Genomic DNA, 13,198 nt, shown 5'->3' on the forward strand with positions numbered 1-13,198 from the left:
TCCTTTGTATAAGGAAAATAGGACAGGATTACATCAGGGAGGTGAAAGGGATGAGATCATGTGTGTGAAGAGCTCTCAGCTGCAGAACTTCAAGGTGACATCTGGACCTTGGAGAGGACTGAGTAAGTTTCCCAGCTGCTCCTTGTCCATCAGGGAGAGGGGAAAATCTCTCCAAGCCCCAGGGGCCAGAATAGGGTCTTTGTGCTCACGGCTCTTCCTCCGCGCACTTCGCTCCAGTTAGCAACGGCAATAGATCTACTCAAATTTATTTATAAAACCCGTTAAGGTTTGCACTGCCCTGAGATTCACCAACAAATTCACCAACAACCCCCCGTTCGGTCTATTTTACAAAATGAAAGACAATTTGCAAGCCAGGAAAAACTGAGGCAGATCAGAGCAGCGAGACTAGAACCCAGGAAATAGTGGCATCCAGGCTGCTATTGCAGAGCTGGTAACACCGGAGAACCAGCCGAGTCCTAGCCGTAGGATCCCGGGCATCCTCTGAGGTTTAGTAAAAAATTTTTTTAAAAAAGGCCCCAAAGAGACGGAATACAAATACCAAGACGCCTCGCTCCGTCGTGCTGGTCATTCTCGACCCGGCGTGGCCGCAGTGCATCTTGGGAGTGGTAGTCCTCGTGGCGTCGGCTTCCTTGAGGTGTGGAGGTCGGGTCTGGAGAGCCGCCCTACTGGCCTTTGAATTTTGCCGCGAAAAGAACGCGTGGCGGCCCCTGGCCCCGCCCCTCCCTGGACGCGGCGGCGCGTCACCCTGGTAACCGCCTCTCGGCCGCAGCCGATTGGCTGTCCCCGAGGGGGAGGGTGGGGGGCGAGCCTCGGCGACCGCGGCTGGGGCTCGCGCTTGTCAGTCGGGCGGGAGCGGAGCTGCGGAGCGGAGGCCGGCCGGCTGCTAGCTCCGCAGCAGCTGGGTCGGGGACTGGGGGAAGGGTGGGCGGGCCGGCCGGCCGGCTGGCTCGCTCTCTCGCTGCTTCTCCGGCGGAGCCAGGCCGGGCTGGGCCGGGAGAACCTGGACCTCGACCACCCGCGAGGGTCGTGGAGCCCGCGGTGCGAGGCTGCGGAGCCAGCCGGGAGCCCCGCGCGCCCCCCGGGGCCATGGGCTCGTGAGAGCCCGGCGCACGCCGCCGCTTCTGCCGCTGCGAGGAGCGAAGGAGCCGCAGGAGCCGCCAGAGCAGCGAAAGCCGGGGAGCAGCGTTCGCTGGGACCCCCAGCCCCCCAGGCAGCCTCGGAGCCGCCGCTCTCCTGCTCCTCCCTCCGTCCCTCCCCTCCCCCACCCGCATCCTCCGGGGCCCAGAGGGAGAAGAGAGAGAGGAGGGGCGCCGGCTGAACCGGAGCCGCCGCCGCTGCCGCGGCCATCTCCCGCGCGCCCCCCGCGTGCCTGCCGGAGCCGCCTCAGACCGGAGCGGGCCCTGCTGCCGCGGCCCCCGCGGGGCCCGGGAGGAAGCAACAAAGAGCCGGGCGCCCGGGCCGCGCCGATGAGCCGGCCCGGCCGCGCCGCATCGGAGACGGGAGCCCCCGGCGGCCGCCCGGAGGCGCGGAGCTAACTAAGTCCGCCCCGCCGGCTAGACTGGGCCCGGGGCCAGGCAGCGCCCGAGGAAGAAGCGGGCAGAGCGGCGGCCCCTCGGCCGGCCGGCCGGGCCGGGATGCAGCCGGGAGCCCGCAGCCGGCCGGCCCGCAGCAGCAGCAGCAGCAGCAGCAGCAACACCACCAGGAGGGGCGCCCCGGCCCCGGCCCCGCCCCAGCCCCAGGCCAGAGCACCCCCCGCTAAGCCGGAGCCCCGCGGCCGGCCGGCCCCAGGAGTGCGTGTGCTCAGTGCCCCGCAGCCAGCCGCTTCCGACGTGGCGGCCGCTGCCCCGAAGCCTCCGCCCGGATTGCCTCGTGCAGCCGTCCACGGCTCATGGCTCAGCCCCGGACAGCAGCTGGTCCCCGCTGAGCTCTGCTCCATCCAGCGACGACGGCTCGGGCAGACACGGTAAATCCAGGGAGATAGAAGGAGGGAGGGAGGGGCCGGTGCGGAGACCAGCAGGAACCAGCCAGGTGGGGAGCCCCCCCACTTTCTGAGCCCCGGGGGGGGGGTGTAGAGTGTGCTTACTCTGGGTGCTGACAGCCTTGGGCATGGGGGGGGGCGGCACAAGCCTGGTGGTGACCCAGCCGGAGGAGAATCATTTGCCTCCCTTCCTTCAGAGTCTGGGGAACTTCCCGGGACAGGGCAGAGACCTCTCCTCCCAACCTGGTCTTACGAGGGGAACCCCAGTTGCAGCTGGATGGAAGGGTTGTGACCCTCCTGCCAGCCTGCTCCCCACCTCCACCAGGGTTGGGCGACCCCTCCACTCTCTGTGTCCCAAGGGGAGGGAGAGGAGATCGTTGTACTCACACCCGGACTTGGGGCCCGACGCAGCTTTTTTGGAAATGAATGGCAAGGGCCATTAAAGCTGAGAGAACTAGGGGGGATTCTGTAACAGAGAGAGAGAGAGAGAGAGAGAGGTGCTGAGGCTGCATTTCCCAGCGCACCCCCCCCAACCCTAGCCATCAAACAAAGGTCCCTGGGAATCCTGGAACCTTGAAAGATAGATTACCACCTCTTCCAAAGTATGTGTGTCGGGCTGGGGGTGCAAGCCAGGAAGCTCGGTGTGATACAGCCCCCTTCCTCCCCCCCCCCCCAGTATCTGTGCTGATGTTAAGCAGTGGCTCCGGCTCTTGTGAAACCAGAATGGGGCGTGGGGAGAGAGGGAATGCAGGTGGGAGGCAGCACAGGTACGGCGCTGGGGTAGGTGGCTGGCATCTGGTGGGGGAAGAAGGGGGAGGAGCCCCAAAGGGGGGAGGGGGAAGAGGTGGCTACATGCACCACCCCCAACGTCTCAGGCTCAAGCGCTGCTGTCATCCGGATTCTACCCCCCCGGTTTTGTTTTGTTTTTTAAATTAAATTAAAGTTGGTCCTCCTGATCGGGCTAGACTTGTCTAATTGTATCCAGGTTCCTGAGGTTTCCGCTGCGGTGTGACGTCACAGGCAACGGTTGTGACGTCACAATGTGTTGCCTGGGCGACGCAGCTTGACAGATCCGACCTCGAGGGGGCAGGGAGGCAGGCTGGAAAGCTGAGCTCTGGCTGAACACCGGGGGTGGGAGAAAAGGAGCATCCCCTGACCTTCCAGCGGCTTCTTCCGTGCCTGGGAGAACTGCCTAGGGGCTCAGCAGGCTGAGCTGACCTAAATCTGCCGAGAGCTTTGGCAGGGAAAAAGGGGCAGGCGCCCCAGTCTCTTAACTGATATAGGCTCAGCCCCCGCCCCGGCACGTTAAGCTTAGGGCTTTGCCGTGGGGAACGGGCAAAAGGGATCAACCTGGATTGCCTCACAGAGCAGTGAGTGCTGTGGCCTTGTGCCAGAGTGGACTTCTCCCCAATAGGGAATCCTTCAATAGTGTCGGGGCTGGGGTCTGTGCCTTATTCTGGACCTGATTTATTCTTTGGAGGGGTGGGGTGCAGGGGGAGGCCCTAATCTTAGAATAGTAGATCCGGAAGGGTCTTTAAAGGTCATGTCTTGCCAGGCTAGAACTCCCCTCCCAGGCCCAAGGATGGTGAAATGACTTGCCCAAGGTTACACGGCTAGTTGGTGGCAGAACCAGGATTAGAGCCCAGGTCTGGGGCTTGTCCCCTAACCCACAGCTCTTTCCCCCTCTGCACTCACCCAGTCACCTCTCCACTGTGCTTGGTGGGTGTCAGACTGAGGCCAGGCTCTAGGTGGAGGCATGAAGGAAGAGAGAGGAATAATGCAAACTCTTCCCCTTGGTGGTGGGGACGGAACCTTGGAGGCCAGCTGCCCACCTTCCTGGTGAGAATCTGGAAGCCCAGGAAGGGATTCTACCCCAAGGTCAAACAGGGAGCAAGAAGCAGAGCCAGGTTGGACTTCCAGGTTCAAATCCAATCCCCTTTCTGCTATATGAAGGATACCCAGTGGCAGCTGTAGAGTCTGAACAAACCTGGGTTTGAGCCCTGCCTCAGATGCTTAGGCGGTCTGTTATCCCTGTGCCTTTCAGTAAGCCTAAGGGTTCATTGGTCCAGACCTGGAGGGGACTTCAGAAGCTGTGGTTTGTAAGGATCCTTCTGGTTCTACTATCCTATGACTTAAGATTTGTTGGGGGGGGTGAGAACAGGCAAAGTCAGACTTACCTGCTCAGCCCATCCATGATAATAGCAAACCACTTTGGGGAATAATAGATACTGGAGAAGGAAAGCTTCCTCTCTGTGCCTCAGTTTCCTCATATGTAAAATGAAGGCTAATAATGCCCATTGCATCTACCTTGCCAGGTTATCTTGTGGATCAAGTGGGAGTGTAAGCCAAGTTCTTTGACTGTTATAGAGCTCCAATCAACAAGCATTTATTAAGCACCTACTGTGTTCTAAGTGCTGGGGTTACAAAGAAAGGCTAAACTCGGGCCATCCCTGCCCTCAAGGAGCTCACACTTGCATGGGAGTGACACAGTGCTTTAGGGTGACTTCTGGAACCTCTGCCCTTGGGTCTTTCTCCAGGCTAGGAGACCCTGGGGACCTTGATCTTCCTTGAATTTTGAATGAAGGCAGGGTCAGCCACCTGTCCCCACCAAGGGACACCTAAGTAGGCCACAGATCCGAACGGGGGAAGGGAGAAAGGGGACCCGAAGGTACCCCTTTGTCAGCCAGTTCCCCCACGAACTCTGATGAGATGCTTGCTTCATGTCAGAAACCAGTGGCCAGACCCACATTGTCTCCTCTTCCCCTGAATATGCTGACAGCTTCAGAGCCACATTTGACGTTTAAAAAGGGATTTTCCAGAGAGCACAGTGTAGTGCCAGTTAAGGAAGGGGATCGGCAGTGGGGGCTCAATGGCTTCTCACTAGTGTGTGTCTGCTGGAAAGGGGCTAAGATCTTGGAAGCAGAGGTCTTCCTCAGAGGGCAGCTTGCACCCTGGCCCTGGTCTCAGCACCCCTCCTCCCCAGGAGGCCTTCAGAGCAGACAGCTCCCCTCCTCTAGTTAGTAATCACTGCCCACCCCCCAGCTCCGTGAAACTTCAGCCTTCACATTTCTAGGAAAAGATGAGAAGTCTGTGGAATAGCAGCATTAGGAAAAGGGGGAAAGAATCAAGATGAACAGGAAAATAAATAACCCAGCCCTGGTCTCTAAGAACTTTGCATTTTTTTCCCCAGCCTAACGATCTCCTAGTTTAACAGGTCAATAAATACTGTGTAGCTCCTCTCCCTTCTGTCTGGGAGCTAGCTTGCATCTTCCAACTGAAGGTAGCGGGAGTCGCCTACCCCAAAAGAAGCTCCCGAGGCCCAGGAAAGCCAGGCCGGGTGGCTCGCTCCCCCCCAACCCGGCCACTGTTTGGATTCCCTTTCTTCCTGGCAGCTTTTCTGAGTTTTGAAACAAACTTGCCTCCTGCGCCAGGCAGGCAGGCAGCCCCCAGAGCTGTGCAGAGAGATGTAAAAACAGGAGCAAAGCAGTTGGAATCTCTCTGTTGCATATTTACATTTTCACCAGCCAAGTCGGAGGGGGGAAAAGCTGGCAGTTTTCAGGCATTCCCTTCTGTTTCTGCAGCTCTCTTGTTACTTGGAGAATTGTGCCAGGAAGGGGGGGGGAGTGAAAAGAATACCCCTGCCCACCAGGCACCCCCCAGAGCCCCTAATGTAATAAGAGAGCACTTTACATACATTATCAGATCCTCTCACCAACCTGTGAGGCAGGGAGGGAGTGCAAAGTGTTTTGGCTTCTATTTTATGCATGGAACTAAGACCTCAAAGTCATCCCTGATATACTGGAGACATCACCCCGATGGGTTCCTGTCCCTGCCAAGAGGCTGTATGGCCTTCACCTCACTGGGCCTCGATTTCCTTATCTGTAAAATGAGAACTAGATGATTCATCTAGTTCTGAATCCTATGTGTGCACATCACCCAACCCCCCACCCTCACCCTGTCACCCTGGCCAAGGTCATAAGATCATGGATTTCGAGCTGAAAGGGACCTCAGAAGCCATTCGGTTAAATTTCGCCATTTTACAAATAAGGAAACTGAGGTTATAGGCACATGATGTGTCTGCAGTCATAGAAACGTGAAGTGGATGGGAAGGATTTGAACCCTGGTTCCCTGCCTCCAGAACCAGCGATTTTCCTGCTGTACAGAGGTGACAGGGACCCTGCAGGATGGGGAGGAGGGGGCATGGGGACCATCCTGGCTTCCCCCCTGATCCCCAAAGAAATTTCTACTAGTTTTCTGTTCTTCCTCCCTCCCCCGGGTGTGTGTATATTATGAGAGTTTTCTGACTCTTATCTTTGCCTTTACCGTACAAGGGGAGAAAGGGTTTTACCTTGTATGATGGTGTAGTGGAAAGACCACTAGACTGAGATTTGGAGGACCAGGGTTTGAATGTGTCCTACCTGTGTGACGTTGGCCTTCTGTAAAAGGGAGCGGATTGCCCCGATGACCTCTAGGGCCCATTCCAGCTCTCACTGATCCCGGCACCAGAACTCGAGGTGCTGTCACGATTTTGCCCTTCTTGTGGATCAGAATTCATTGTTAGACTTGTGCATTTGGGGGGGGCTCCCGAAGGAGCTCAGCTGTTCTGAGGGCCAGACTTCCCTGGGCACCCTGAATTCAGGAACTAAGGGGAGAGCCTCCTTCCCAGCTTCCTTCCAGGAAGGAAGCTGCTCTTAGAAGGCAGCACGGCGCTGCTGTTTGGACAGTAGCCCCAGGAACTGGCAAAGGGGCCTTGCTGGCAGCGGATCTTGGCTCTCAATCCCGGCCTATTTTGTGTTTCACCCAGAGCTCCCTGCTAAGGGGGCAATGGCACCCAGTACCGTCTTCTGGACCTGTCCTGGGTCAAGTTGGGGCACCCCCCCCATGGGTGGGCAGCCCTGGGGCAGGGTTGGTGAGATCCTGAGAGCACTGATGTGGACTGTTGGCCAGACTTCAGGTGTCCTGGGGACCAGGTGTCTGGCGAGGGCCGGGGGAGCGCTCCCAATGCCTGCCCCGCCGGTTCCGGCTTGCTGTTTACTTGAGCATTCAGTGCCAGTTGGGTGCAGTTCTGGTCCCCTGGGTGACTGGCTCTTCAGGGTATTGTGCTCAGATGCACATCTTAGACACAGGTGCAAGCTTAGAACAAAGAATCAATAGACATTAGAATGAAAGTTTAATTGAATGGAATTTTAGAGCCCGAAGGGACCTTAGAATGTGGAATATCCAGCCAGGAGGGGCCTGAGAACATGAAATGTCACAGCTGGGAGGGCCCTTCAAAATCATCTCGGTTGGTCTAACATGTAACATACATGTTCATTCCCTGTTACATACATGGAAGTCCTGAAGGCAGGGCCTGCTTCAACTTTTTTGTCCTTGTACCCCAGGACCTAGCACAGTACGAGGCACGTGATAGGAGCCTAATAAATGTTTGAGGAATGAAGACGTGAACCCTCTTGCTCTCCGGATAAAGAAACTAAGACCCAGTCACAAACTGATAGTATGGGGCTTCCAAACTCTCCCACCCAGAGCGTACACAGGGCAACCCTCTCCCAAGCCCATTTTCCCAGCGTGATCACATGCCTCTTTGCATGCTGCTGCCCTCATCCTTATCCCCACCGGGCTCCATCTCCCAGAAAGGCCCACCCCTCCGAAGCCCCAGGTGTTGGGGGCTCTGGGAGAAAAGTCTGGATGAAAATGGTAAGCCAGCTTCCTGTTCCCTCTGTCTTTGCATTCCTCAAAAAAAGCTAATATTCATGAAAGGTAATTCAATCAAACTGTGATTCCTATCAGCTAATGCAGCCGAGCTGGCTGGGGCGAGGGAGGGAGGGAGGCAGCCACACAAAAGCCCTGTTTTATTACCTCCTGCCTGCCTGAGAATTGCTTTTCTCCCTCGAGTGAGCCGGCTAAAGCTGGCTTTATTATGTTAACCTATTTGCGTGTCAAGAGCTATTGTGTTTCCCTTTATCTGTGTTTGTATTTGGATGCAAGGGAAAAAGGGATGCGGCGCGAATGGATGGCCGGTCACCGCTCTGCTCTCTGGGCCCCTGATTGGTTGCTAAGTGATTTGCTTCCAGGGTAATCACTTTTATCTCAGAAGGATGGCTTGTATAATTATAAGCTACTGACATTTTTTGAAATCTGCCTAATGGCTGTTTTAGTTTACTAGGGTGGAGGGTGGGGGAGGATGGCACTGGTGAGTGTGGCTGCAATGAGTGGATGGGCAGGCGGCCATCCTGGGCCCGACCTGGGCCCATCCTGCCCCCTTCTCCCTGGTCTCCCTGCCTGTGGAGCAAGGGCCCTGCTGGGCCGGGGAGCCATTAACACCCACACATGGACCGAGGACGGAGAACAGTCACTCTCATACTCAAGAAGCATCCGTGGCTCCCCATTGCCTCTGGGATCAGGATTACCATCTACATGACCTTGGACAAGTCATTTATCCTCCATGCATTCAAAGTGTGATTAGATGGCCTTCAAGGGCCTTCCTTGTTCTAGATCTACAACCCTGTGACCTTCCCAGTACTCAGTGTCCTCATCTGTAAAATGGGGACATTTGGCCAGATGGCTCTCCAAGGTCTCTGTCTTCTGTTCTGGCTTACTGAGCTAACTAACTGGGTACATATGAGCGAACACAAAATATATAAAGTAAATGAAAGAGAATTGGGGGGGGGGCAGCCCAAGGGGTGGCAGCTGGGGAAAGGCAACCCACCTATAGGGAGTAGGCCCATGAGGCTTGGGCTGAGCCTGGGAGGAAGCTCTGTAGCGTTTGGAGAGGCAGAGGGGAGGAGGGAGGAAGGCTTCCCACCAGGAGGTGCGAGCGGAAATGTCGGACCCGTAGCTGCTGGTGTGTGAGGAACAGCCAGGAGGCCAGTGTGACTGTGTAGGAAGGCTTCAAAGGAAGGGGTTGGGGGGGGGGAAGAACCAGGTGATAAAGGGCTTTAAATGACAAATGGCCCTCTCTGTATTTGATCCTGGAACGAAGAGGAAGGAAGCCGGTGGAGTGTCAGTGAGCAGGGGAGTGATGTGGTCACCAGGGGCTGCTCATCATTTGGACAGCCGCGGGGAGGAGGAGCCGGCGGGCGGGCGGCCGAGAGGATAAAGTGCAAACTTCTTTGTTTGTCCTCTGGAGCCCATCCCAACGGGCCGATTCCTCACACTCCCCCCAGCCAGGCTGGCCTTTGAGCAAGTGGTCTCCCGAGCTTGGAATGCTCTCCCGCTCTTGGAATCCCTGGCTCCAGCGCCTTCGGATAACTTTGTGATGATTTTTGTGTGAGTCCTGGATACCTGTTGTGTCCTCCTGGGAGAATGTAAGGTCCTCCAGGGCAGGGACTGTCTCGATTTTGGATGGATATCGTTAATGCCTGGCACAGAGCAGGTATGAAATAAAAGCTTGCTCACAGGGGGGGGGGACCCTCCCCGACCCTCCCCTGTGGTGCCCAGGCTCAGGATTCTAAGGTTCTGCGCTCTAGTGGGAGACCCCTGCTCTCATTCCAGCTCTGCCACTGACCTGTGGGGCGATCAGGGCCAAACAGCTCTTTCTCCTTAGCTCCTTCCCTCACCTGTGAAAAAAGGCTCCTCAGCCCTCATGAGTCCCGCCTGGGGCCCGGGGTGCTCGAGATCACGTGCATCAAGGGTTCTGGTAACAGCTGTTTCAAATTCAGCTCAGCGCCAGGCCTCAAGGATGTGTGTGTGTGTGTGTGTGTTGTGTACATATATTGCACATGTATGTATACTATATATAGTTTGTATAAAATATTTGTAGTACATATGCATATATACATGCACATACATATATCTCTCTATACACACATATATAGTATACATACATACACATATCTACATGCATAGATGTGTACACACACATATATATCTGTATATACACATACATATATACATACACATATCTCTATATACATACATATATACTTATATCTCTATGCATAAAATATACAACATGCATGTATACACATACATGTATGTGCATGTGCACACATGTACACATATACATATCTATATCTACACACACACACACACATACTTCCATTTCTAGGCTCACAGAGTACGTACGGGCTTTTCTACCAAAAACCCTGCAGAAGAGACTGTCATGTTGTTTGACATAAGGAGGCTGAGGTTAAGAGGAGGCTGAGTGAGCGGCCCAGAATCCCAAAGAGGCTAATGAGCCCGATCTTCCCAAGCCCAGGCTGGGAGACCCAGGGCTGACTCCCTTCTCTTCCACTTTTTGCCTGTATGTGACTGTGGCAATCCCTGAAGGCTAGGATGACAACATAGGGAAAGAGTGCCGGTTTGGAGTCAGAAGACCCCGTCCCACTCTCAGCTCCGCCCCTTCTGAGCCTCACTTTCCTCATCTGTAAAGTGGGGGTAGGCGGGAGGGCTTCTCCAGGTCCCTTCCAGCTCTAACAGCCTCTGCTGACACCCCCAAAGGGTCTCCTACTGGTGGCCGTGCCCTGAGGGGAGCAGGATGGGCAGAGCCGAGAGGGCAGAGAACGGGCATGTTCTGCGCCGTGCCCCCCCCCCCAGAGGAGTTAGGAGTAGCCGTTCCTGTCTTGGTTCTCACTGGCTGCTCCTCAGACAAGAGGTCACCAAGGATTGGTGAGGTTGGAGGGTCCACACGTGCATCTCCTGCTACCGCCTCACTCCACATTGGCTCCCCAAGTACAGAACCCTCCGTTTCTTTAGCTCCTAAGTGCTAAAAAGGAGGGAACTTCTGAAGACCGATGGGTTCCCAGCCCTCTGCCCCACCTGCCCCCTAGGCAGAGGAAGGTGGAGCCAGCCTGCAGGACTCTGCAAGTCCCCCCTCTTAGTCATCCCTCCCCTGCTTCCCCCCAGACCTGCTGTTCCTTCTTACTTTGGTATTTTCGCACTAGCATCTCTTCTGTTACCTAGGTACCAGCCCTCTGAACACTCTGGGTCCCTTCCTTCCATCTCACTCTCATTGAATCGGGGGAAATGCAGGAGATTTCATAAAACGTGGTAGTCCATAAACACAGGTCTAACAGTCACTCCCCAGCTCCGAAGCCATCAGTGACTCCCTACTGCCTCTAGGATGGAAAGCCCCCACAGCTTACCTTTCTAGCCCCTGCTCCTCGTGCAGATCGAGCATCTCCTCGCCTGATCCAGAGCAGTGAGCCTCAGCGCTGTCCTTTCTTCCAAGGTTCCCTGCCTGCTGCCCCTAACCCCTCCACAGAGACTGGCCCCAGGCTCCCCCACTTACTCCTTAAAGACTTCCCAGCTTCCTTCTGAGCTCAACTCGAGAGCCCTCTCCTCTCATCAGGGGCCTTTCCCGCTTCTCCCAGGGCACCCCCACACTGAAAACACCTAGTACTTTATGGAGAAGTCCTCTCCCCCTTCACCTGGAGCTGGACCCCCAGCTCCCTCCTTTTACAGGGGAGGAAAAAGTCTCTTAGCTTTTAAAGTACTTACCACATGCCCAGCACGGAGCTAGGTCCTCATCTGAGGCAGCCTGGCTGGTAAGTAAGAACAGCAGGGATTTGAACCCAGGTCCTCTGACTGGAAAGCCAGCCGTCTCCCCTCTAGGTCCCAGCCCCTTGTCCTGGTGCTCTAGTCAGATGGGTGGTCTCACCATTCCACAGGCAGGGCCCACAACGGCCTACCCCAAGGCTGCCCCTCCTGTTCCTTCCCTCTTCCATCCTGTGAGTGAGCTCTTCCTCCTCTGATCAGACACCTCTTGAGCCTCTCATTAGATTGTGCCTGAGCTGTATTTATGTGATCACGGTTCTCCTACCCACTTCCCCATCCCAGTTTTCAAACTGTCAACGCCCCCTCCGGCCCAGGGACCCATCTCCATTTCTGTATCCCCTGTTGTGCGTTCACATATGGTAAATTAGGCAGTAGTCCCTTCTCTGGTCCCCAGGTTCCCCTTCTGTAAGACCAGGAGGTTCTAGCTCAAATGCTCCATGATGCTACCAAGAAAGAATTCAGCAAATGGCACTGAATGAAGGATTTCTTTACGTGCCCCCTCTGTGTTCTGTGAGTGACTGAAATTATAAGACCTGGTTCACAGCGGTCAAGCAACTTTCAACCATAAACGACCCAAGACAGTGTTGGAGGCTCCCTTTGCTTGAGATTATCAGTCAGACTGGACTCCTTCTGAGAAGGAGGCCAGTGAGTGGCTAAGTAAGCCCGGAAGGCTTCCTGGAGGAAAAGGGGACTTAGGGTTGGTTTTTATTAAATAAATCAGAAAAGCCGGGGCTATCATGGGAGAAATGACTTTGTAAGCACCTTCCCTCCGCAGTTTCTGTTAGTCTCCAAAGCTGGTTAGTAAAGCCTCTGCTGGAGCGGGGTGTAAAGAGACAGAAACAGAGGGAGAATAGAGACAAGAGAGACAGGAGGAGGGGGAGAGAGATAGAGGCAGAGACAGGAGAGAGAGACAGAGACAGGAGAGAGAGAGAGAGAGAGAGAGAGAGAGAGAGAGAGAGAGAGAGAGAGAGAGAGAGAGAGAGAGAGAAGGCAGCCACAGAGAAGGCAGACACAGAGAAGGCAGACACAGAGAGAGGGGAGGAAGGGAAGGAGGGAGGGTGAGAGACACAGAGAGAGCCCTTGTCCTGTGTGTGCTTACGATCTCAGAAGTCTTCCTGGGACAGATTCTGGATCTTTGTGGGATCAATCCAGCTCTGTAGTGCAGTGCTTAAGTACAGAGCCCCCTGGAGAGTCCCCGGCCCCCTCCCCCAGCTCGGTCTCTGGCTTTCCCAGTGGCTCTGTGAGCCTGACTGTCCTCTCTGGGTCTGATGAATTCCTACCCAGCCTGTATAGCCCCCCTCAGGACGCCAGACTCTCTGAGTCGGAAGGCCCTCAAAGGCCAGCTTTTCCAATTCACACTTAAACAAGAATCCTCTCTGACAGGGTCAGCTAGCCTTTGTTGGCAGACCTGAGGCCAGGGGAGCCCCCTGGCCGCCCTCTGAGGGGGCCCCTCTCCCTTTGCAGTAGCACTGATTTTTAGGCTGGTTTTCCGGCCTCCGACCCTCAATCGGCCTCTTTGTAAACTCCCAATTCTGGCCTCTGGGGCCAAAGAGCTGAACAAGGGTATTCCTTCTTTCCTGTGTGGGCCCCCGGATCCTTAGAGGACAGCAGTCCCATCCGGTGACCTCCCCAAGCACCGGCCCCTCTGTGCACTTAGGGAATACTCTCTATCCTAGCCGCCTTGTGCTGCCTTAGCTCCTTACC

The 13,198-nt window shown here is 55.6% G+C and overlaps 1 protein-coding gene across 1 annotated transcript in view; it reads left to right on the forward strand.

Moving 5' to 3' along the window:
- Positions 1 to 1,895: 1,895 nt before the first annotated feature.
- Positions 1,896 to 13,198, forward strand: part of FAM222A (family with sequence similarity 222 member A) — a 78,856-nt gene continuing 67,553 nt past the window's right edge. Inside the window, exon 1 of the mRNA XM_020980078.2 lies at positions 1,896 to 1,984. The gene's annotated coding sequence lies outside the window, so the exon portion shown is untranslated. The remainder of the gene's footprint in view (positions 1,985 to 13,198) is intronic.

The sequence above is a fragment of the Phascolarctos cinereus genome, unplaced genomic scaffold, assembly GCF_003287225.1.
Source record: "Phascolarctos cinereus isolate Bilbo 61053 unplaced genomic scaffold, phaCin_HiC Scaffold_4;HRSCAF=312, whole genome shotgun sequence".
Lineage (NCBI taxonomy): Eukaryota > Metazoa > Chordata > Mammalia > Diprotodontia > Phascolarctidae > Phascolarctos > Phascolarctos cinereus.